This window comes from Rana temporaria, chromosome 1 (genome assembly GCF_905171775.1).
Source record: "Rana temporaria chromosome 1, aRanTem1.1, whole genome shotgun sequence".
In the NCBI taxonomy this organism is placed as follows: domain Eukaryota; kingdom Metazoa; phylum Chordata; class Amphibia; order Anura; family Ranidae; genus Rana; species Rana temporaria.
In genome coordinates this window covers 288434149-288459392 of record NC_053489.1, presented here as the reverse complement: position 1 = coordinate 288459392, position 25244 = coordinate 288434149, and the positions used below count along the sequence as shown (strand labels likewise).

General features: G+C 40.8%; 1 protein-coding gene across 2 annotated transcripts in view; it reads left to right on the top strand.

Moving 5' to 3' along the window:
* PGM5 (phosphoglucomutase 5) overlaps positions 1 to 25244 on the top strand; it is a 163496-nt gene that overhangs the window by 67442 nt on the left and 70810 nt on the right. The gene's annotated exons all lie outside the window — the stretch shown is intronic.

The window sequence follows — 25244 nt, the reverse complement described above, 5'->3', positions numbered from 1 at the left end:
GACAACCCTACTTTGTACTGTAATTTTTTTTTTTTTGGTCCATGTTTCCATAACTTGACTGTTAATACTGTTGAAAAGTATATATTCAGTGTCTTGAAAAAGTATTTATACCCCTTGAAATTTTCCACATTTTGTCATGTTACAACCAAAAACGTAAATTCATTTTATTGGGATTTTATGTGCTAGACCAACACAGAGTAGCACATCATTGTGAAGTGGGAGAAAAATTATAAATGGTTTTGAACATTTTTTACAAGTAAATATGTAAGTGTGGCGTGCATTTATATTCAGCCACCCTAAGTCAATAAATGCAGTTGAATACAAAAGGATGTTAGACATGATGTGATGACATCACCTTTGAAAAAGTCACATGACCGTTATTGTGATTTTATTGTTTTTGTTTTTAGTAATAAGTAATATGAGAGGTCACTCATTATATCCTTTATAGATCACAGGGTTTAATTAACTTGTGCACTGCACTTACACTGCACAGCAGGTTTGGAGACCTTGCCCTATGTTCCTCTCCACCCAGGAGACTAATGCCCTGTACACACGATCGGTCCATCCGATGAAAACGGACTGATGGATTTTTTCATCAGTTATCCGATGAAGCTGACTGATGATCAGTCGTGCCTACACACCATCGGTTAAAAAACCGATCGTGTCAGAACGCGGTCACGTAAACCAGGTACGATGGCACTATAAAGGGGAAGTTCAAATCCAATGGCGCCACCCTTGGGGCTGCTTTAGCTGATTTTGTGTTAGTAAAAGACGTTTCGCGCTTTTCTGTCTGTTACAGCGTGAATGTGCTGTCTCCATAACAAACGCTCGTTTTACCAGAACAAGCGCTCCCGTCCCCTAACTTAGTCTGAGCATGCGTGGATTTTTAACCGATGGACGTGCCTACAGACGATTTTTTTTTTCCTATCGGTTAGTTAACCATCAGATAATTTTAAAACAAGTTCCTCGTTTTTTAACCGATGGATAAAAAAAACGATGGGGCCCACACACGATCGGTTAGTCTGATGAAAATGGTCCATAATGCGGCATTAGAGTTTCAGCCAGTTTGTCTGCACAGGATTCTGTCACAGTATTTTACCACATAAATTAGTGGACACTTCACACCATCACTTATTATCCCCATTAGATGGGTCACAAATACTCTACTCATCTACAGAGTGTTAACCATTGAGAATATATACCACGGAACAAGGATTCATTTACTTATCGCTTTCCAGCAACAGGGTAATCCACCGCCTGAAGGGTTAACCAGCACCCCTTACGGCGTAACTGAAGAAGTGAAGGGCGCTCACAATTACATGTGAGTCCGCCCTCCTACTGGCTACCCGACATTTAATATAATACAATTTCCTGGGTTCAACATTTATTTACTCTTATGCCGCGTACACACGATCATTTTTCGGCATTAAAGAAAACGTCGTTTTTAAGCATGTCCAAAAAACGAAGTTTTTCCAACTTCATCATTAAAAACGACGTTGCCCACATACCATATTTTTAAAAAAATTATGAACAAAGCACGGTGACGTACAACACGTACAACGGCACTCTAAAGGGGAAGTTCTATTCCTTGTTAGTAAAAGACGATTTGCGCTTCTTTGTCTGTTACAGCGTGATGAATGTGCTTACTCCATTATGAACGGTAGTTTTACCAGAACGAGTGCTCCCATCTCATAACTTGCTTCTGAGCATGAGCGGGTTTAAAACGTCGTTTTAGCCCACACACGATAATTTTTTACTACCCGAAAAACGAAATTTTTTAAAACAACGCTAAAAAATGCAGCATATTCAATTTTTTTTTTTTACGTTTTTCAGAAACTGAAAAACGATGTGCAGCCCACACACGATCATTTTAAATGAGGTTTTTAAAAACAACGTTTTTTTTCATGCCGAAAAATGATCGCCGCCATTAGTAGTAAAAAAAAAAAAAATTAATAAAAATGCAATAAAACTATCCCCTTTTTTGTAAATGCTATAAATTTTGCGCAAACCAATCGATAAACGCTTATTGCATTTTTTTTTACCAAAAATAGGTAGAAGAATACGTATCGGCCTAAACTGAGGAAAAAAATAATGTTTTATATATTTTTGGGGGATATTTATTATAGAAAAAAGTAAAAAATATTGCATGTTTTTCAAAATTGTCGCTCTATTTTTGTTTAAAAATAAAAAACCGCAGAGGTGATCAAAAGAAAGCTCTATTTGTGGGAAAAAAAGGACGCCAATTTTGTTTGGGAGCCACGTCGCACGACCGTGCAATTGTCAGTTAAAGCGACGCAGTGCTGAATCGCAAAAACTGGCCAGGTTCTTTAGCTGCCTAAAAGTCTGGGTCTTAAGTGGTTAATTGGATAATATTTTAGACTGCTTTCCATTTTTTATTTTTTTTTGGGAGTGTGTCAAGTTACCACAACAACATTATTATTTAGTATAATTTACCCACAAGGAGGTTAGTGTCCCTTGTTAATTAGAACATTTTATTTTTTTAAATGTCCCTGCCTACTCACTACCGATCTCTCTATTTTTAATAAAAACACATGGTCAAATTTTGTCAGCAAACAAAAAATCAATTTATTCTGGTGTAAAAAAAGTAATATAAATTAAAGACTGATGGCAAACAAAAAGCTCCATTAATAAATACAAAGAAGCCGGGAAGGCAGCACTGGAGAGCCTGCTTGCCTTTGTAAAGCCGCAGATCCCCACAGCAAACAAACAAGGATGTGATCACAAAAATTTCGACCATTAGGGGCATCACATCTCTCATCTCTTTGACTTGCTTGTCTTCTTCCCTGCAGTCTTCCCTGCAGACCGAGTCCTCGGAGGCTGGGTTCTTGGAGGGGAGGATGTGCCAGGAGCAGGACCCAGAGCAGGCTCAGGAAGAGGAGCAGGAGCAGGACTAGACGCAGGAGAAGCAGCAAGGACAGAAGGAGCAATCCGCACAATGTCGGTGTCGTCATCGAGCTGCCCAAACATGGCCATGTTTAGAGCCTTAAAGATGAGGGTTTCACAGCGCACACGCTGGCCCCTCTCCAGATTATGGAGCTTGCTTGAGATGAGCGCTGCAAAACCCTCTTCTTCTCTGGGTTGCTCTCGGAGGGCCGCAGTTTCGGAGGGCCGCACTCTCTGAATATACAGGACTAGTAGAATTGATCCCAGCCCCCCATCTACACTCAAGCAGTTGGCAGCGCCATTTACCCCTTCCATACATATTACAATATATTAGACCTCTTATTGGGGTACTCCAGGGGGGCAGCAGCCCACACCCGACACCTCAGCGCGGATTTCTATAGAGTTGCTTAATACTTTATAGAACCACCTTTCACTGCAATTACAGCTGCAAGTCTTTTTAGGGATGTCTTTACCAGCTTTGCACATCTAGAGAGTGACATTTTTGCAAAATATCTCAAGCTCTGTCATATTTAATGGAGAGCGTCTGTGAACAACAATTTTCAAGTCTTGCCACAGATTCTCAATTGAATTTAGGTCTGGACCATTCTAACACACGAATATGCTTTGATCTAAACCATTCAATTGTAGCTCTGGCTGTATGTTTAGGGTTGTTTTTTCTGCTGGAACCTCCATCCCAGTCTCAAACCTTTTGCAGACTCTAAGGCCGCGTACACACGGTCGGTCCAAACCGATGAAAACGGACTGAAGGACCTTTTCATCGGTCCAAACCGATCGTGTGTGGGCCCCAACGGTCAGTTATCCTTCGGTCAAAAATTTTAGAACTTGCTTTAAAATTGAACCGATGGACGCATAACCGATAGGTCAAAACCAATGGTTAGTATGCAAAAGCATTGGTTAAAAACCCACGCATGCTCAGAATCAAGTCTTGGAAGCATTGGACTTCATTTTTCTCTGCAGGTCGTTGTGTTTTACGTCACCGCGTTGGACTCGATCGGTTTTTTAACTGATGGTGTGTAGGCACATCAGACCATCAGTCAGCTTCATCTGTTAACTGATGAGAACGGTCCTTCGGACCGTTCTCATTGGATGGACTGATCGTGTGTACGCGGCCTAACAGGTTTTCTCTGTATTTGGCTCCATCCATCTTTCCATCAACTCTGACCAGCTTCCCTGTCCCTGCTAAAGAAAAGCAACCCCAACAACATGATGCTGCCACCCCCATGTTTTACGGTGGGGATAGTGTGTTCAGGGTGATGTGCAGTGTTAGTTTTCCACCACACATATCATTTTGCTTTTAGGCCAAAAAGGTAAATTTTGATCTCATCTGACCAGAGCACCTTCTTCTACGTTTTCTGTGTCCCCCAAATGGCTCGTCCAAAACACTATGAATTCTTTCTGGATGCACTGTATACCAGGAAAGTATTTAGCCTCCAAGTTTTGCTAAATTAATGAAGAAGCCAACCAACATGGGACATGTAGCTTTGATCACATACTTTTTCTGACATTATAAAATAATGCCAGCTGTTGAATGTTTTCTAGTTACATTTTAACGTGGGTAAAAGAGGATTTGAAACCTATAGAATACTTGTTAAGTATCATTTTGAGATGTAACAGTATATGGAAAAGCTTTTTCTAGTTAGCATTTTTTCCTTTCACAATCACTAAAGCAAGAAAATTCTAGAATATTATCAGCTGCCAACAGCCGTACTAAGCTTTACAGCTAAAAATCTCAACTTTTTATATGTATGATAAAATATCATACACATATTTTCATGAACAATAAAAAATATGCAAATCTATGTACAGGTGCACCAGATTCTGTGTGCATTCGTTTTAGTAAGTCTCCCGCATTGTATCCCACAAACCAAGTTTTAAAACTGTCTTCAATAAAGGTGTTAACAGAGTATGGTTATCCAGACTTTTCTTCGATTCATTCCTACATGCAGAGCCAGCACATGTTTCCATCAGCAGGTGTGATGCATTATTAGATGTCTGCCTAGAGCGGTGTTCTTTTGTTGTTTGTATTTGGACTTTGCCTTTTTAACTAATTGTGTTTAGCTGTAGCAGAGAGTCAAATAAGATATGAGACTTGGACTGTAACGGTCACCACCGTTTACGACCTTCCATCCCATCCAAGACAGCTTATCGACACTCCAACCAACAGGACCCGATCCACAAGAATTCCCCCCAGACACGAGACACATAGCTCTGAGCTTCTGGTTTCAAATGTAATGATCCTTTAATGGTTTCTTCTCAGCTTTTTATGCAGTTACAATCATGTGACAGTATTCTAAGGGACAATGAGATCTCCACCCCCCTAATCACACATCAAGGCTAATTACTAAACATTCTAGACGCGTCGGCGCCGGCCTATAATTATCATGACTAATCACTGCACATTCCTTCATTAACAGCATAACAAACAAAACACCATCACATACTGAGTTCCCTAGGCAGACGTTCCGTCTCCGCATACAGCTTGACACCTATTCACACCTCTGAGCATCAATAGGCTTTAGACAGTGTTATCACTCAATTAGAGGCCTTTCAAGAGCCAGCCTTTTTTAACATGTTAACAGTCTTCACAGAGAGATGAGTCATAGAATATTCTTTGCAGGCATTAAGGAATATACTGTAGATCACTGTCCACGCCAAAACAATCCAATATGTGTCCCCCATCTCCTGGCTCAATCTGTGCCCAAAAGTCACTCCTGTTACATGGACCATTTCAAAATTCTTCCTTTTGTTCACCTCATATTCTTGTGGAACAAGCAGTCCTTACCGAAAGCAAAAGAGAAGAGTCATCAAAGGGATTTTCCCATGCTGGTAGAAGGGGGATAGGGATTTATGTAAAAATATCCACCCAAAAAAGTATAAGGGAATATTTATCAAGCATTTAATTTCCCAAACATTTAATGGTGGTGGGAAAATTATTTTAATTGAAGATGCATCCACCTTGAAAATTCACCTGCAGTGAATGTTTGGTTAAAGTTGGCTAATTGCGTTACACTAATAATACATTACATGTTTTTTTTTTTTTTAGATAAACTTTAATTATTTTATCTATCTTTTTACAGTATTTGTACGAACACCAAGTTTTAAAATTTAAGCAAACATGCTTAGGGTAACCAACAAAATTTTGCAGAACTCCCCAATTATTCATTTGCACAAATTGGTTTACTCCTCTTTAATGAGAACACATAAATATAGGTATGACAGCTTTATGGGAAGAACTTCCAAAGATGACTTATGTCAGATTTTGTAAGAATTTAAAAAAAATGAAACAATATGGTAACTTTTCGTTTTCTGGAAAAGGAACACATCCTCTGAGAGCCATAAATATATTTTCCATTACATTAGATGACATTGATCTATTGAATGCAATAGATAAAATATGGAATAGATACATTACAGATGAATTGTAAATTTATAGTCAAACATAGAGTATTAGTCAAGGGACTTTTACAGAAGTAGTTGGGAGATCTCACACCTGGTATTCTTGAACAGTCAGTATTTTATATAACTGTTTCCACTGAAAAGCATTTAAAAAAAACCAATGTCAAACTAAAACCAATGCAGTAAATCTTTATAAAAATAACCCTTTCGGTTCCTCAATATATCTTCACTCTATGATGTGTAGTGAACAATAAGATTTTAAGTTGATTTAAGTTTGATTTTAAGTGAATGTTCAACTTTCTAATTGTATTACAGTAATAAGCTGGTCTCAAAGTCGCTTTCTGTCTTACTTCACTCATTTAGTGCTGTAGTATGTTTAGCCAACACCTCGCCTAGGACAGACACAAGTTACCATATAGTTTCTCTAATTTACTGTTCTACAAATCTGTTCTAGAATCAGATTGGTTTCTGTGAGCAGGGAACATACGGTACTCTTTATTTTCTGCAGAATTATTTAATTACTACAGTAATTTAAGAGGGCAGATTATTTTATCTAGAGGGAAAAATTAAAATGGAAAATGTTGGCCCATGTAGCCCACATTGCAGCCCCAAAGAACTAAACATCCTCTGTGTGTGGGTGCTACTGGGAGTCCCAAATTATTTTCCAATTGCAGAGCATTATTTCACCTCTTTTCTTCACCCCCCTCCCTTAGCCCCATCCTGTGTCAAATCTTACGTGTTTGGGACCAATTAAAGTTTTTCTCTCCTTAATCTCAAATAATCTTCCTCTATCTACTTTGTTGTGAAATCCAAGCCTCATGGCCTTCCAATGGTGGTCTAACAATAGTTAGAAACAATAGTTTACCTGACCTGCTCTGCACCATTTAATTTGGTCCTCAGATTTTATACCCTTGGAGACCTTAACCTCCCTGGCAGTATTCCCGAGTGTGGCTCTTGGTAATGAAAATTCACCCCAAGTGGTGACCTAGAGCCACCTTCGGGATTGCATCGCAGGATCCATGTACAGCTTACTTACCTTGTCCCCAGGATCCTGCAATGTCTCCCACTGTGTGTGCAGGCTGTCTCCTCTGTGCGATCTATCACAGTGCCGAGCTTTGTTCTCTGCGAGCATCGCAACGCATGGGGACGGAGCCCGGCACCAATTTCAAAAAGTGAAAAATACTGTATTTATCGGCGTATAAAACGCGCCAGAGTATAACACGCACCCTAATTTTAAGAGGGGAGTTTAAGGGAAAAAAATCTCAGCACCCTTTACAGTACACTGCCTCCCCCATCCAGTACACATCCCCCCCATCCATTATACATCCCCCATCCAGTACACAGCCCCCCCATACATTATACATCCCCCATTCAGTATACATCCCCCCTCCATTATACATCCCCCCATCCAGTACACAGCCCCCCCATACATATTACATCCCCCCATCCAGTATACAGCCCCCTCCCATTATACATCCCCCATCCAGTACACAGCCCCCCCATACATTATACATCCCCCTCCCCAGTATACAGCCCCCATCCATTATACATCCCCCCATCCAGTACACAGCCCCACATCCATTATACAGACCCCCTCCCATCCAGTACACATCCCCCCATCCATTATCCATCCCCCATCCAGTACACAGCCCCCCATCCATTATACATTCCCCCCTCCCTAGTATACAGCCCCCATCCATTATACATCCCCCCATCCAGTACACAGCCCCCCTGCACTCCCAGGAGACCCCCAGTCTCCTGGGACAGTGCTGCCAGCATTCTCTACAGTTAAGTAAAACAAAAAATCACTGCCAGCCCCTTCCACACTGCTCCTCCTGTGTCTCCTATTGCAAAACAAAGCTTCCATTTACCTCAATAGCTCCGTTTTTTTCACTGACCTGGTCACATGACTGCCCTCCTCTGATGGGCATGCGTCTGCTCTCCTCCAATCAAAGCTACACTCAGAGGAGGAGGAGAGCAGCCTGAAAAAAAACGGAGCTATAGAGACATTTACAAGCTTCGTTTTACAATGACACTGTCAGAGGAAGAGCGGTGTACAAGGGGCTGGCAAGTGACTTTTTTCTTTTTCAACTTCAGACTATGCAGAGAGCGCTGTTCCAGGGCCAGGTCCCCGATCCCCACCCCCTGCTGGTAAAACATGATATCGGCGTATAACGTGCAGGCACTGTTTACCCTCTGTTTTCAGAGGAAAAAAGTGCGCGTTATACGCCGATTAAATACGGTACATAACACATACAGTACACTGTAATCTTACAGATTACATTACTGTATCAAATTATTTCACATCCCTTTTGTCCCTAATGCTTTGTCCAGTGCCCTGCATGCAGTTTTATATCATATATACTGTTCTTTCTGCCTGGAAACTTGAGATTGTCCATGGCAACCAAAAAGTGTACCTTTACACCAAAAGTGGTTTTAGACCAGCTAGATAATAAATTAGAATTACTTGCAGAATTGAGCGATAGTGATTTGCGGGGATATTAGTCATCAAACACTGAAAGTGACGACAGCAACTGAGCAAATTTCAGTGTTTTTGATTTGATTACATTATTGAATACATTTTATTATTATTATTACGGTATTTGCTATAATTATTTATAGTTATTTTTTATATTATACCGTCTACTAGACTCTTGTTTGGACAGATGTAAGTGAGTTATTCCTAAGAATTACAGGTCTACAATATAAAACAGCAAATTTTTATGCGAAACATTGTACCGCTTTCAGCATCAAAAATCTGACATAATCAAACAGCCAAGGAGGTTAAGAGACCACAACCAAACCCCCTCTGGGATATTTTCCATTACATGCACATAAAAATGACCTCTCACCAGGAACTCCTCACCAGTTTGAACACATTTGTTTTGATAACAAAAAGAAGGGGTTATGGGACTTTATATGAGGCGAGGGTGTGTTGTTTGAAAAAATTAGGAAGTCAAAACATGGATTATATGTAGAGTTGAGCGAACCCGAACTGTAAAGTTCGGGTTCGGTACGGACTTTGTGTTTTTTCCCGGACCCGAACCCGAATAATTGCTGAAAGTTCAGGTCCGGGTTCGGAGTTCGGGAAAAAAAAAATGCGCGGAGGTCCCCCCAAATTCAATAACCAGACCCTTTAGGTCTGGTATGGATATTAAGGGAACCCCGCCGTCAATTTAAAAAAAAATGACGTGGGGTTCCCCCTAAATATCCATAACCAGACCCGTCAGGTCTGGTGTGGATTTTAAGGGGAACTCCACCCCAAATTTAAAAAAAAAATGGCTTGGAGTTCCCCCTAAAATCCACACCAGACCCCTTATCCGAGCACGTTGACCTAGCTGGCCGCAGAAAAGTGGGGGGGACAGAGTGCGCCCCCCCTCTCCTGAACCGCACCAGGCCACATGCCCTCAACATTGGGAGGGTGCTTTGAGGTGCCCCCCAAAGCACCTTGTCCCCATGTTGATGGGGACAAGGGTCTCATCCCCACAACCCTTGCCCGGTGGTTGTGGGGGTATGCGGGCAGGGGGCTTATCAGAATCTGGAAGACCCCTTTAACAAAGGGGACCCCCAGATCCTGACCCCCCCTGTGTGAAATGGTAATGGGGTACACTGCACCCCTACCATTTCACAAAGGAAGTGTAAATAGTAGTTTTCAGAAAAAAAACACACACACACCGTAGAACAAATTACTTTATTAATTAAACCAAATAAAAATCCAGCGGTGAAAAAAGACGATCGGTGCTGTTCCCTGCTCCAACGTTGTCTCTATCCAGCGCCGGGTGATGTCTCCAGCGACGGACGATTGGTCCAGCGATGAGAACATCCATCCATTCAGAGCACAGCTCAGCGAATGATGCACCGATGCTTTGACGTTTCTTTTATAGGGGAGGCGGGCCACGCGCCACGTGAACCCGTCCCCCTCTGACGCACACTCTGCTACGTCACTGGGACAGCCCAGACAAGGGGCATGTCTGGGCTGTCCCAGTGACGTAGCAGAGTGTGCGTCAGAGGGGGACGGGGTCACGTGACGCGTGGCCCGCCTCCACAAAAAAGAAACGTCAAAGCATCGGCGCGTCATTCGCTGAGCTGTGCTCTGAATGGATGGATGTTCTCATCGCTGGACCAATCGTCCGTCGCTGGAGACATCACCCGGGGCTGGAGACATCACCCGACACTGGATAGAGACAACGTTGGAGCAGGGATCATCTATTTTCACTGCTGGATTTGTATTTGGTTTAATTAATAAAGTAATTTGTTCAACGGTGTGTGTGTTTTTTTTTTCTGAAAACTACTATTTACACTTCCTTTGTGAAATGGTAGGGGTACAGTGTACCCCATTACCATTTCACACAGGGGGGGGCAGGATCTGGGGGTCCCCTTTGTTAAAGGGGTCTTCCAGATTCTGATAAGCCCCCTGCCCGCATACCCCCACAACCACCGGGCAAGGGTTGTGGGGATGAGACCCTTATCCCCATCAACATGGGGACAAGGTGCTTTGGGGGGCACCCCAAAGCACCCTCCCAATGTTGAGGGCATGTGGCCTGGTGCGGTTCAGGAAAGGGGGGGGCGCACTCTGTCCCCCCCTCTTTTCTGCGGCTGGTCAGGTCAACGTGCTCGGATAAGGGGTCTGGTGTGGATTTTAAGGGGAACTCCACGCCATTTTTTTTTTAAATTTGGGGTGGAGTTCCCCTTAAAATCCACACCAGACCTGAAGGGTCTGGTTATGGGTATTTAGGGGGAACCCCACGTCATTTTTTTTTAAATTGACGGCGGGGTTCCCCTTAATATCCATACCAGACCTAAAGGGTCTGATTATTGAATTTGGGCATTTTTTTGGGCATTTTTTTTTTTTACTAAAAGTCTGTGTCCCATTGACTTCAATGGGGTTCGGAGTTCGGGTTCGGGTTACCGAACCCGAACTTTTTTTTTAAAGTTCGGGTTCGGGTCTGAACCCGAACATCCAGGTGTCCGCTCAACTCTAACTATATGTCATGATCCTCACAAGGAGATCTCTGTAACCATATGAGACTGCTGGGTAATCAAACCAATACATGAAATAACAGTAGTAAACATGAAATATGTGTAATGTGTATCATATTAAATGGTACACAGATCATGCAAACAAAGGCATAATTGAAATCATAGTGGTTACATTAACATGTTTAATTATTCATCTTGGATGTACATGATTAATAAAGCAGTCACAATCAATAAATGGACATACAGATATGGTAAACATACATATCCTGTGGAAAAATAAATACAATACGATTGATAAAAAATTCATTGTTGGACAAATTTGACTTGGCATCCCTGAGTATGGACTCAATGCGTTTCTTGGCGTTTAAAGTATTGTATTATATTACCAGTGGCAAAGCCAAAGGTGAATATGCCAAAGGTCCCACACTGGGAATAGACTGATGGCCCCTGATAAGCTGTCTCCCCCGAGGTAGAGACGGTGGTTAGGCCCCCCACAGAGAAGGGCTCTCAAGTTGGAAAAAAATAGTCCAAAAATCGTGGTGGTGGGAAAAGTCAGACCTGGATGAACACGAACAGCCACAATGCACCACCAGACTGGGATGTAGGCAAACAGGGAACACTAAAACACGTTATGTGGAGAAAAGAGCAAGTGGGTAATGAGACACAGAAGGAAAGAGGTGAAACAATGCTAAGCAGGAGAATAGAAAAAGAAAGGGAAGAAAAGGTGAAGAAACAGAAGATCAAGGATCGGAATGCAATTAGTGTATAATGAGATTAACCCAAAGGTGGCACTTTGGTAAATAGTGAGGGATATGTGTATTTTCAAAAAATTGATGAAATGAAAACCATTGGGTGTGCCTATTTGTTTTGATGATCTCTGCACCACCAAATAAATTATTACTTTAAATGCCCAGCTTACTGCTCTCATTACTTCTTCGCTTTATGTTAATAAATGATTTTTGGATTTCTCCGCCTCCAAACCAATGAGAACCGGTCACAGTTGTGGCTGAACATCTCTCAGGAGTTTTCATATAAGGTGCTAATTGTAGTATCGCATCTTAAAAGTCAGCAAAGAAAGTGCTGACATATTGGCATCTGATCCCATCCAAAGTAGCTATTTTTTTTATCCAACTGCTTTAACCATACTTCTCAGGAGTCGGCATGTAAGGTGCTAACACCTTGGTAACTTGTCCCTTCTAGTATAGCACATTTTTATTCAACTCCTTTAACATAAGTTCTCAGGAGTTGCCATATACTGTAAAATGCTAATACATTGGTATTTGATCTTATCTAGGGTAGCCCATTTGTATCCTGCTGCTTCAAATAAGTGCTTAAGGGGTTTCAAAGAAGTTAACAATGTGAAGTATATACTGTATGGTGGATATGTGTCTTCATCACCACATTCTGGTCTAAATTATTTTTACTCATACATACCTTATTCCATGTGAGAATACAATGCAACCCATGGATAGCTCTGATGCATGATCAGATCGGATAATTACCAGCACAAATTCACAATATTTACCCTACTAGCTGCAAAACAAACTATGGCTTTAGCAGAGAAATCGCAATGTTTTTTTCCCCATGAGGCCAAAACCCATCTCTATGGTTTTATGATAAATGAGAACTTATCTAATGGAGCATTCTGTCATATACCCATGATACAATTTCTAAGATTTGGCCCCCTGGCCTATTTACAAACTCATTTCTATAGATCCAACTACACTCACAGCTCTATAACTGCTATTAGGACTAACTCAGACCTTGGCTCATAGCTTGGGCTACTTCCTTGGAGTTCCCCACTTCTCCCTGTGTTCTTCTGTTCCCAGTCACCTTTCTTTCCCACCTTCTCCTCCTTCTAAGCTTTTTTCGTTAGCTTTCATCCTTCTAATTCCTGTTGTCTCTTGATTTATGTTACTCCCTTTCAAATCTACCATTTCTACCATATTTTATCTTTGAAGCAGATAATCTCTTACTTTTGAGCTAGGTGCCAGCTGTAATGTTCTCACTTTATGAAAATTTAACCTTTATGCATTGACCTCTGCATATTTCTTAGGGTCCTGTGCCCTTTGGCCTTTTTGTATTCGACGTAGGACAATGTTTTTTTCCTTTCTACTGTATGCTTTGTTGCTTATGACACGGAACATGTTGCTTGTGATAATAATTCAAACATATACTTTCAGTTTCTAAGGCAAATAGCAGTGGAAATTTGTTTTGAAGCTATAAGCTAAACTTACTCTTTCAGATGTTTGTTTATTTACTTAAAACAGAACTCCAGCTTTAGCACCCCTACCTCCACTCCAAAACATTTCATCCCACCCTTTTCAATTTTTTTTTTTAAATCAAATCATCTTTTTATTCATTTTATATACAGACAACCAAAAAGAGGCACAACAGAAAAAACAACAAAACAACATAGCCCGTATTGAGAGGGGGAAAAAAAATAATAATAAAATAAATAAATCCACACCCTTGGCCCCCATGCTGCACACCCCCCCTCCCCCCCACTGCTCACACATTAATCCTCTCCTCTCTCGTTATACCTCCAAGATACCAAACCACCTTCTCCATATTTTTTAAATTTCCCTAAACAGCCTCTATGTAAGAAAGTAAACTTTTCCTTAATTAAAGTTTCCCTTACTTGTATCTTTACCATTCCGCTACAGTAGGTGGAAATGGTGATAATTTTTGTGCTATGAGTTTACAAGCCTGGAATAGACTTCTATTTATTGAAACAATTAATTCCCCCTGTAATTCTTGATTCATCCAGTATACCTAGAAGGCATCCCCCTGGCTCCATAGGCATCCCACTCTCAAATACATTATTAATCGTAGATACCACCCCAGACCAATAGTGGTGGAGTTTAGGGCATCTCCATAGCATGTGTATTAGATTGGCTGCTCTCCGTTTACATCTAGGACATTGGTCTGTATCTCTGCATTTCCATTTAAATAATTTCTCTGGTGTGTAATGTGCCCTGTGTAAGATGAATAATTGTGTTAAATTTTATGTAGAAGATAACGAGGCCTGAGGTATTGCCGATAGTGCCCGTGCCCACTGTTCATCTGAAATTGACCCTATGTTGCCCGGCCAGGCTAATCTTGCTGGTATATCCACAGTACCTTTAAATTTATCAAATAATATATCATATAATTGTGATATCAAACCCTTTTTTTTCTTGTCCAACAAGGCTATTACCACTAAATTATTAAACTTCAATTCATGAGATCGACCCTGTATTTTTAATGCATGTCTAATTTGTAGAAATTGAAAAAATCTTTGATTTTGAATATTATATTCTTTACTTAATTCACTAAAGGTTTTCATCACAGCTTCCTGAAATAGCTGTTCTATATACCTTAGTCCCTTCTGCCTCCAGATCTCAAACCCTTCCAATTTCATCAGTTCCTCATAGCTGCTATTATTCCAGATTGGGGTATATGACGTATATCTATTTATCTTTTTCCTCACTTCCTGCCATACCTTGTCAAACAATTTACCCGTAAGGTATCCTTTATCGCGCAGTTGATTTCTCAACTCTAATAAAGAAACCAATGGACATACTTCATAAACTGATAGTAGCAGACTCTGTATAGGGTCAGAGTCCACTACTATTGTCCAGCCACTAAAGTGTTGTGATTGTGAAGCTAAGAAGTGTTTGAGATGGGGGATCTCCAGACCTCCCTCTTCTTTGGGTAGCATTAATGTTGTTAACTTTATACGTGGTTGTTTTTTCCTCCAGATCAAGTCTCTAAAAAGAGACTCTATTTTTCTAAACCAAAATGCTGAAAATCCATTTGGGTGAGTTATTAAACACATAAAGTAATTGCGGGGCCCAAATCATTTTGATAAGATTTGTTCTTCCTATAACCGTCAGAGGTAACTTACACCAACTTTGGCATTTATCCTTAAATGTTGCTAATAGAGGTTTCAAATTTAGATTAATATAGTCTTTTACATCTCGAGAGCTCTCTATCCCCAAATATTTCACTTTATCCTTAATTTTGAATTTTAGAGGCTTGATTTAATAAGGGGGTTTTTAACTCATCTAATGGTAATAATATGGATTTATTACAGTTAATTTGGAAGCCCGAAAATATGGAAATAAGGCTCATAAGTTTTGTTAATGAATTCGAGGTATCCCCCAGGGAAATAAGAGCGTCATCTGCAGACAGGGCCACTTTATCCTCTCTGCCTGCCCGTCGAAACCCGACTATTTTTGTTGATTGTCTAATGGCAAGGGCAAGAGGCTCCACTGCTATAGCGAACAGTAATGATGACAGGGGGCAGCCCTGCCTTGTCCCTCTAGATAAGGTAAACGGGCTGGATAATGTATTATTAATTCTTACCCTTGCTTTAGGGTCACTATATAATATTTTAACCCATTTAAAAATCCCTGTCCTATTCCAAAAGCCTCCAGTACAGCCCATAAGTATTCCCACTCCACCATATCGAAGGCTTTTTGGGCTTGTAATGCATAATATTGCTCTAGATCCCATATTTTCCATAGGCAATTGCAAATTTAAAAATAGCCTGTGAATGTTTGTTGTGGCGGTTCTCTTTGGTATAAAACCCATTTGATCCTCATGTATTAAGCTGTGAATATAATTTGATAGCCTGTTTGCGAGGACCCTTGCCAAAATATTGACATCTGAGGTGAGGAGAGATATAGGGCGATAGGATTCATCATTCAGGCAACTTTTGTTTTGGAATCACTATTACTATCGTTTCCTGCATTGATTCTGGAAGTTTTTGTTTTTCATATGCATCGTTTAGTACCTCTAATAGTTCTGGTAGCAAAATCTGATAACATTTTTGGTATATCTCTGTCGGTAGTCCGTACACCCCCGCGCTTTATTGTTATGGGTCCTTATGGGTCCATGCGCCGTTCGTAAAAAACGTCAAATACGCGGGGTCACAATTAATTTAAATAAAACACGCCCACATCATCCACATTTGAATTAGATGGGCTTATGCTGGACCACATACGCTACGCCGCCGTAACTTAGGGCGCAAGTTCTTTATGAATACGGAGCTTGCGCCCTAAGTTACGGAGGCGTAACGTATCTGAGATACATTACGCCCGCCGATAGATACACAATTGTATCTGAATTCGGGCCCCTGTGTTCAGTGTTCCGCCTATCACGGATGTCCTCTCATTCTCGGACTCGGTTTCCCAGCAGAAACTGTGTTCAGTGTTTTCCGCCAATCACGGACAAGAGAACGTCCGTGATAGGCGGAACACTGAACACAGTGTCTGCTGGGAAACCGAGTCCGAGGATGAGAAGACGTCCGTGATAGGCTAATGGGAAACGCCTATCACGAAACAGGACCAGGAGGAGACCGCGACTTTTAAACAATGAGTGGACGCCAGCCTGTAAAAATTTCAGGTACACTGACTCTAGCACAGGGAGGCTGCAATGGGCACAGTGAGGCGGCAATGGGCACAGTGGCAATGGGCACAGTAAGGTGGCAATGGGCACAGTGGCAATGGGCACAGTGAGGTGGCAATGGGCACAGTAGCAATGGGCACAGTGAGGTGGCAATGGGCACAGTGAGGTTGGGCACAGTGATTTGGCAATGGGCACAGTGAGGTTGCAACGGGCACAGTGAGGTTGGGCACAATGAAGCTGCAATGGCCACAGTGAGGCGTGCAAATGGGAATTGTTGATCCTCTTTTCTGCTTACAGTGGCTGCTGCATTCTCACCCTAGGCTTATACTCAAGTCAATAAGTGTTCCCAGTTTTTTGGGGTAAAATTAGGTACCTCAGCTTATACTGGGGTCGGCCTATACTCGAGTATATACGGTAATTTAATGGTCATATTTAATAAGTTGGGTCCTGAGTCTAATTTCTTCTGGACTGCGGAGTGGGAGGTCCTTCTTTAGGTGCCCATGCCACTACTTAGGTGACTTGTGTGTCTGTCCTAGTGTCTGTCCATTGGTGGTGTCCTCACAGACTCCGGCAGACTCTTGTCATGACAAGAGGAGGCAACAAAACTAGATTGCGATACTGGGTCACTGATCTTCACAAGCAGAAAAGATGGCGCAGAGGGTCATGTTAAGGCATAATTAGGCAAGTAATAGTTGTTTTGGGATTTTTTTGTTTTTTTGTTATTTTGTATATCTGAGACTGGTTGGGAGCGATTAGGGGAGCAGTTTGGTTTGTTCGAAAAAAAAAACTTTAAAGCTACTGGATCAGTATAATCCCTGGGAACCTTGATACACAATGTCAACCTGCATTTCCCCACTGTCCTTTAAGGTTTTTTTTCTCTGACTATTTATTAGGATTACAAAATAAGCTTTAATATCTTTATGTAGTTAAGCTTTTATTTAATTTGTTTAAGGCCATAAATAAAGTTTTAATTGTAAAAGAACTTTGCTAGCTTTGTTTTGTTTGGTAACTAATGATGCAGGTGCTCAACTAACATTAATGACACAGCTATATATATTCCTTCTTATGTTGCCAAAATATTGTAACATCTTGTCCTTTGTCTTAATAGAACACAATAGAATATTACTAGTCACAAACACTCACCAGAATGTGTCCTATCCAGGCCTAGTTGCAGATGTCATTGTTTTATTAACAGTAACAACTCTGCACCTGGGGATCACATCTTAAATAGCACATGCTATGAGAAAACAATATGGTACAGTAGCCTGCCCTTTATTAAGTGCTACTCATTGTAAATTAGTTAAGGGTTGCTAAGTGATGGAACAGCAACAACAAAAACAGAGAAATAATGCACTCATTCTCAGACTAGGCATGTTAACTATGAAACCCCAGCCAACTTTAGTAACAAAGACAATGGGAAGTGAACCATACAAGGGAGGATGTTCAAATAATTTTCAAATACAAGTGCCTGTTCATGTGCACTACAAACATAAAAATGTATTCGTCTCACTACATGAAAAATGATTAATTAGTATAGTACTTATACATTGTGTGAAACGTGCATACATTTGTGACTATTGGATCCTAATAGTTCATTTAGTTTACAAGACTACAATATGTGTAAGAAGTGATTATTTTTGCAAAAGAACATTTAATTTAATATGACAGTGTTTAATATGGCTCTGTAGTTATAAGAGTTTTAAAGTAAAAGTTTTAAAGTTCTAACGTGCCTGGTCTGAAGTTCCCTGGAGAGGGGTGAATGCAAGGCATATAAAAGAACAGGGCTTATAATAGGGATGAAGAGGAAGTGGCATTACAGAGGATTAACATGCAGTGGAGCTGGAGGAAGAGAGGCCATATTGGTGTTATTGTGCTAATAGTTGTCTTGCTATTTCCATGTGTGAGAAACGTGAACCATACCAAGGGAGGATGTGCAAATAATTTGCAAATACAGATGCCTGTTTTCCAAATTTTCTCACGTTACAACCAAAAACGTAAATGTATTTTATTGGGATTTTATGTGATTGACCAACACAAAGTGGCACATAATTGTGAAGTGGAAGGAAAATGATAAATGGTTTTCATTTTTTTTATATAAGTAAAAATGTGTGGCGTTCCTTTTGTATTCAGCCCCCTTAACTCTGATACCCCTAACTAAAATCTAGTGGAACCAGTTGCCTCTAGAAGTCACCAAATTAGTAAATAGAGTCCATCTCTGTGTAATTACAGCGGTTCTGTGAAGCTCTTAGAGGTTTGTTAGAGAACCTTAGTGAACAAACAGCATCATGAAGGCCAAGGAACACACCAGACAGGTCAGGTATAAAGTTGTGGAGAAGTTTAAAGCAGGGTTAGGTTATAAAAAAATATCCCAAGCTTTGAACATCTCACAGAGCACTGTTCAATCCATCATCTAAAAAAGGAAAGGGCATGGCACAACTGCAAACCTACATTGTGTGAAACTTGCGTACATTTGACACTAAATAATTAAGGTCGAATCTGTCATTGAAGGCTTATGGCAGGGGTACCCAACCTTTTGAGGAGTGAGGGCCACTTAAGCGACTTGGTTACCGGTCACAGGCCACAATGAGAGGAGCGGACAGATGACAGGTCCGTGTCCACTCTGCATATGCAGAGTGGACATGGACACAGCCCACTCTACTCTATGGGCCCTCTGCTCCGATCTACCCAGATGAAAGGGGACGGATCCCCCTTCTGTTTTTTTCTTTTTGATTGAATTGGAGGTAGGCGGGTATATGGCCACAAGTCTGTTTACATTTGTGGCTCAAAAGAGGTGACCAGGTGGTCTGATTGGGTCAGACTGATTGTGTCAAAGAGGCCTAAGGCTGCTTTTACACTGATGCACTGTGGTTTACCCAGCGTAGTGCACCTGTGGCTTTTCTGTTGGTTAGCTGCACTTTGCCATAGACTTCTATTATATCCTGCAGGTGTAGTGCACTCTCTGAAGTGCACCAAACCCATAATAATAGAAGTCTATGGCAAAGTGTAGTTAAACCACAGGTGTTCTGCAGTGCACCGGCTACAGCTCAGTTTGAAAGCAGCCCAGTAACCACTGCAGAACAGATATGCCCATATTTACACTATGGGCCAGATTCATGTACGATCGCGTATCTTTGTGCGTGCGTAACGTATCTGATTTACGTTACGCCTCCGCAACTTAGACGGGCAAGTGCTGTATTCTCAAAGCACTTGCTCCGTAAGTTGCTGCGTTTCTGGTGTAAAAACAGTGTTTCCACCACTGTGTGTCACCAAAAAAAGCATCTTACCAGAGGGTGTGAACCATTAAAGTGATTCTAAAGGCTCAATGTTTTTTACCTTCATGCATTGTATGCATGAAGGTAAAAAATCTTCTCTGTGCAGAAGTCCCCCATGCCCCCTATTACTCATTTGAGCCTGATCTTTCTTCAGCGCTATGCACAATAGCCTCAGCTCTCCGGTAACTCTCCGTCCTTATTAGCTGAAACAGCAGCAGTAGCCAATGTCAACCACAGCCAGTGAGCCAATGAAGCGAGAGATGGGCGGGGCCAAGCAGCAACTCTGTGTATAAATGGACATGCAGAGCAGTGGCTCGGCAGTGAGTCTGCCTGGGTTGCCTCCTCTTGTACTTATAGCCCACAACAAGGGGGCAGAGCCATGAACACCCAGGAGTTTGCAGCCTTAACCCCTTCCTAGCAGCCTAAAAGACTAGAACTCACTAAAACATTAGGTAGAGTGCATCCAAAAAGTAGGCACCTGCGTTAAAGCAGAGTGCTATTAAATAGCAAAGATTTAGTTTGCTTTTAACATGTAATTTTAAAATGAAAAGACTTTACCAAATGAAAACCACATACAGGTAACTGTTAGAAGTTCATTTAATCAATAAATATTTTCTATCCTGCTCCTTCTACATTTTTTGTCACTGTGGTCAAAATCAAATGCCGTTTTGACCCACTAAGGATTAGAAAATTGGACAAATTTTCTTGGAACATTCTTTTCCTAAGAATTATAATTTGAAATTCCACCCATCTATGGTCAAATTAAGGAATCACACAACCGCCTGTCTGTGAGCCCTGCATCATTGTTCTACATAATGTTGCCATTATACGTGGGTTGGGGTTTGAAAGCAACAAAAGCAATGATTACTGTATTGTTATAACTGCTAATTATTTTTAGATAAAAATGCTTATAAAGAGAAGTTGAGTTGAAACACCTGCTGCAGCCTCCCAAACCTTCCCGTCGTGGTTTTGATAGGCAAAGTTCCAACATTCCTATTGGCTCACCACTATGATAGGTGGCCTTACTGGCCAATTACACTAGAAGTAGAAAGGGGCTGGTATGTTTTGCCACTTTGCCAGGAAGTCCCAAAGATTTTCCTCAACAGCTTGAGATTCACCCACAAAGGCAAGGTTTGAGAGGCTACTGCATTGACGCCTACCTGCATAGGTAGCTGCACTTTACATTTCAGCAGATGAGAAAGACTATTTTAGTACTAATACACCCACAGAAACTTGTCAGAATACATTTTTTACTGGTCTGCCTTGAGTGTATTGAGTACATTTATAAATGTATAGTAGTTTTGCATTTATTTTATTTCTTTATTAAGGTCAAGCATATGAAATAAAAATGTAAATATATATATATATATTTTTTTAAACATATATTCTTTTGTTATAAATTAAGCTTCATTCAAATTGGTGTTAACACCTGTTCTGCGAAGTGCAGGTTTGCTAATGTGCCTGTGTACCCGCTCCTGCATGCATGCCAAATTTTGACATGTGGCTGTGTCCATGCAGTTGCTGCTTCTGCATCCACCTCTATAGGCTGGCTGCAAACAGCTCGGGGCAGATGCAGACGCAATAGCAAATATTTGTATTATTACAAGTAGTAATTATAAAAGAGCAGTACTACTAGCAGTAGAAGATGTAGCAAATGTGTTGCAGTAGTGGCAGTGATAGTTGTCGTAATAGTAATAATAGTAATCAGTATAATTATTCATTGGTTCTGCAAGTCTATGCAGTGAGGCACTAAACACACATAAAAACTGACAAATTTGAATGGATGCAGTATAGAACTAAAGTTCTTTCTTAAAAAAAAAAAAAAAGTTATGTCAAGGTTTCCTCAAAGTCATTAAACCAGTAAGTGTATCTAAGTGCTTTCAATTACTCATACATGGTTTTATTTATTCATCAAAGATCTTGTACTTAATCTGAGTGAAACAGACCAGCAAATGGGAAGGAAGTTTTAAAATGAGAGGAAATCATCTTTTATTTCCACATGTGGCTTTATTTATTGTAATATTCTTGCTTGAATAAGGTTCATGGTGTGCGACGTGCTGGTAAAATAACATGATATTTCAAAAAGGTATAGCAAAGTACAACTGTCCTTACTTGTACAAGCCAAGCTTAATCAAAACAGAAAATGCCACCAAATGATTTCTTGTTTGTCAGAGAACTATTGGAAGAAAAAGATTAGCTCTGCTGAATGTGTAATTGTTATCCCAGCATGTGAAAGCCGCTGGCAAAACAAATGGTGTATCCAGATGTAAATCTCTAGAGAACTCAAAATCACATTCATTCATAATGCTGTATATTCGCATTAGCTAGGTTTCCATTATTTTTATGCACTAGCCTTTTCTTATCCATCTTCTTAGCAGAAACCCATTACTTTGTCCAGAGGAGTAAACAGTTTGGCCAAGGTCCCTCAACACATGGGGCATGAAGCTGCAGTATCACATGTGATAATAACACTTAATTTATCACCGTAAAAAGGTTCAGATCTTAGGAATGTCTGTAATTTTTTTTTAAAAACAACTTCATGTTTTATTCAAGCCTAAAATAAATACAAAGAAAGCCTGTACGCTGAAGCCCAAGACAAGCATGTAAACTGTAACCACAGCCAGGTGTAAAGCCAGGTGCATGGGTTGCTTCGGGCAGCCTTGAAAGAGGCCACTATAGTAGTAGAACAGAGGAATGGCAAGAAAGAACACTAAACAGACGATCCAGTGTAAAAAGCCCAGAAAACTGTTGTATATATGGGAAATGCAATAGCTTATGCATAGTCTTGGGCTAAAGGAAGTTCCACAAAAAACAATGCCAAGTTTATTGAAGTAAGTTATCAGGCTGAGAGTGGATGTTGTGTGCTGATCTCCAAGCAAAAATCCCTCAAGGACAGGGAGATAGATGGCTGCCACCCACAATAGGGAAGCTCCAGGAAGTGATGTCACCAAAAACCCAGAAGTCCTCAGCCACTGACCAAACTGAAGGAACAGTACACTCAGGCCTCGTACACACGACAGAGTTTCTCGGCAGAATTCACCGAGAAACTCGGTCAAAACCCGGATTCTGCCGAGAAACTCTGTCGTCTGTACAGTTTTGGCTCGATGGAGCCGCCGAGGAACTCGACGAGAAAATAGAGAACATGTTCTCTATTTTCTCGTTGTCCTCGTTCTTCTATGGGAGAAGCCGGCCCGCCGAGCTCCTCGGCGGCTTCATCCCAAAACTCGACGAGGAACTCGACGTGCCAAGCACGTCGAGTTCCTCTGTCGTGTGTACGGGGCCTAAGCCGTTTACCAGGATGACATGTTTTGGGGCATGCCCCTTTCTCAAATCCTCAAATTGTTTTACATAGTTTCAGACGTTTGAAAATAATTGGGAGGAACACCTTAAGGGGTTCAAAATAAAAAAAGCTTCATTGGTGTCAGTAAATGTTAAAATAAGCCCTGTCAGCGAAAGGAAAAGAAAACACACACCATTGGTATCAGGGGCATAAAATAAACCCCTTATCATTGATGTTGGAGAATGTTAAAACAAGCCCCATCTTTATTATCAGCGGAAAGAAAAAAGCCCCATTTAATTCATGGTAATGAGATGAAATAAGCCCCTTATTGTTAATGTCAGTGAAAGTTAAAATAAATCGAAATTTGTTATCAGGGTAAGGAAAATAAACCTCATATCACTGACTGGTGTCAGTATATCTGTTAGAGCTAAAAAAAACAAAACTTTTTGTTAGTGCCAATGGAAGCAAGAATAAAGCCTATGTTTTCCCTGGAGTTCAGTGGTTACTTACCTCATTACACGTTCCTGTGTCACTGTTTTTTCTCTCTTCTTCCCTCCAATTGGAAATGTACTCTCACTGTGAAACAGGATTTTACTTTGGCCGACAGTACCAGCATAATTTGCAGATCCAGGTACTGGTGTGCAGAGCGTTCAAGCACTCAGCACTTTGCTACCACCCTAGAAAGTGTCCTAGATCCTGCAGCGCAGCCTGAGGGACATCAAAATAATGGAAATGCCCCAAGGGATTCAAAATAGTTGGCAAGGTTGACTTTAGCTTTTACTAATCCACAACAGAGATAAAGTATATCACCAATAATTTGATTAAATAGTGCTTATTGAATTTCCAAGAAAATACAAACATATATAGTGTCTGCATAGACAACAGGTGCAAATACAGGGCTTGTGTAAAGGTATTAGCATTGCATAGACATACTTTTAAAGGTATCTTTCTATTAGGAATAATTTATATATATATATTATTTGTTATCTATAATGTAGTATTTTTTTGTTTCACATGTTACTAAAATTAAAGAGAAGTTCGGGTTTACACAAAAAAATGTAATATATACTCACCTTGGTGAATGCTGATCGCTCAGTTCTTCTCTTTGATCTGAGCAGAGAGCAGTGATTGTCAGTCACAGCTCTCTGCTCTGCCCCTTCAGCGCTCTGAGCCAGCTGCTGGTACAGGCTTCTAGGTGTATCCCCAGTGTAAATTTGGGATCAATCCAGCACCTGGACCGGCTGACTTTAGCCTGCTGTTAACTAAAAATGGACAGAACGAACTGCACTTCTGTGATTCATGGGAGATGTAGGGCCAAAAAAGCTTTGCCCTTACTTCTTCATTAAGCATTAGGTGTATGCTTGTTTTTTAATCTCTATTACTTTTCTTTATTAGCTGTAATGCCAAATAACCAGAGACTTTGCCCACCTGGAAGCTCAGATGAGAGGAACAAGGCCTCTGGTTAAGGAAACAAAATCACACCATCTATGTCTTCAGCCAAGCACATGCTGAAGCCTGCTAACAAAAGCTCTTTAGTAATACAGGCAGCCTTCCAGGGAGCAGAGGTCCAAGGACAGTGAGAGCTGAACAAACTCTCCTAAACGTTTATCTTCTACCCAGCCACACCTTCTGGGCCTACTTCCCAGGGATTGGCTGGGGTCAAATAAATATTCATATCCCAGTGGTTAACCCTCCTATTCTATTTCTGGAATTTTTTTCCAGAGGCAGGCAGGCAGACAGGAGAAATTAACCACCAGGTATATATAGTTGCTCACACTACAGTGTGAACGTGTTAGAATCTAAGCACAACATCCCTTATGATATTTCGGAGGCAAATTTATTAAATTGTTCAGATATATTATTTTTATTTTTTAAGATGTTTCCAATGGTCTTTTTTCTGTTGTTACATGTATTATTCCCAGGGAGAAATAGTAGGGAAGGCAAGTGGTTGGAAAGAGCAGGGACAGCTGTAGTATTAGGCTCCTTTTTATATAGAG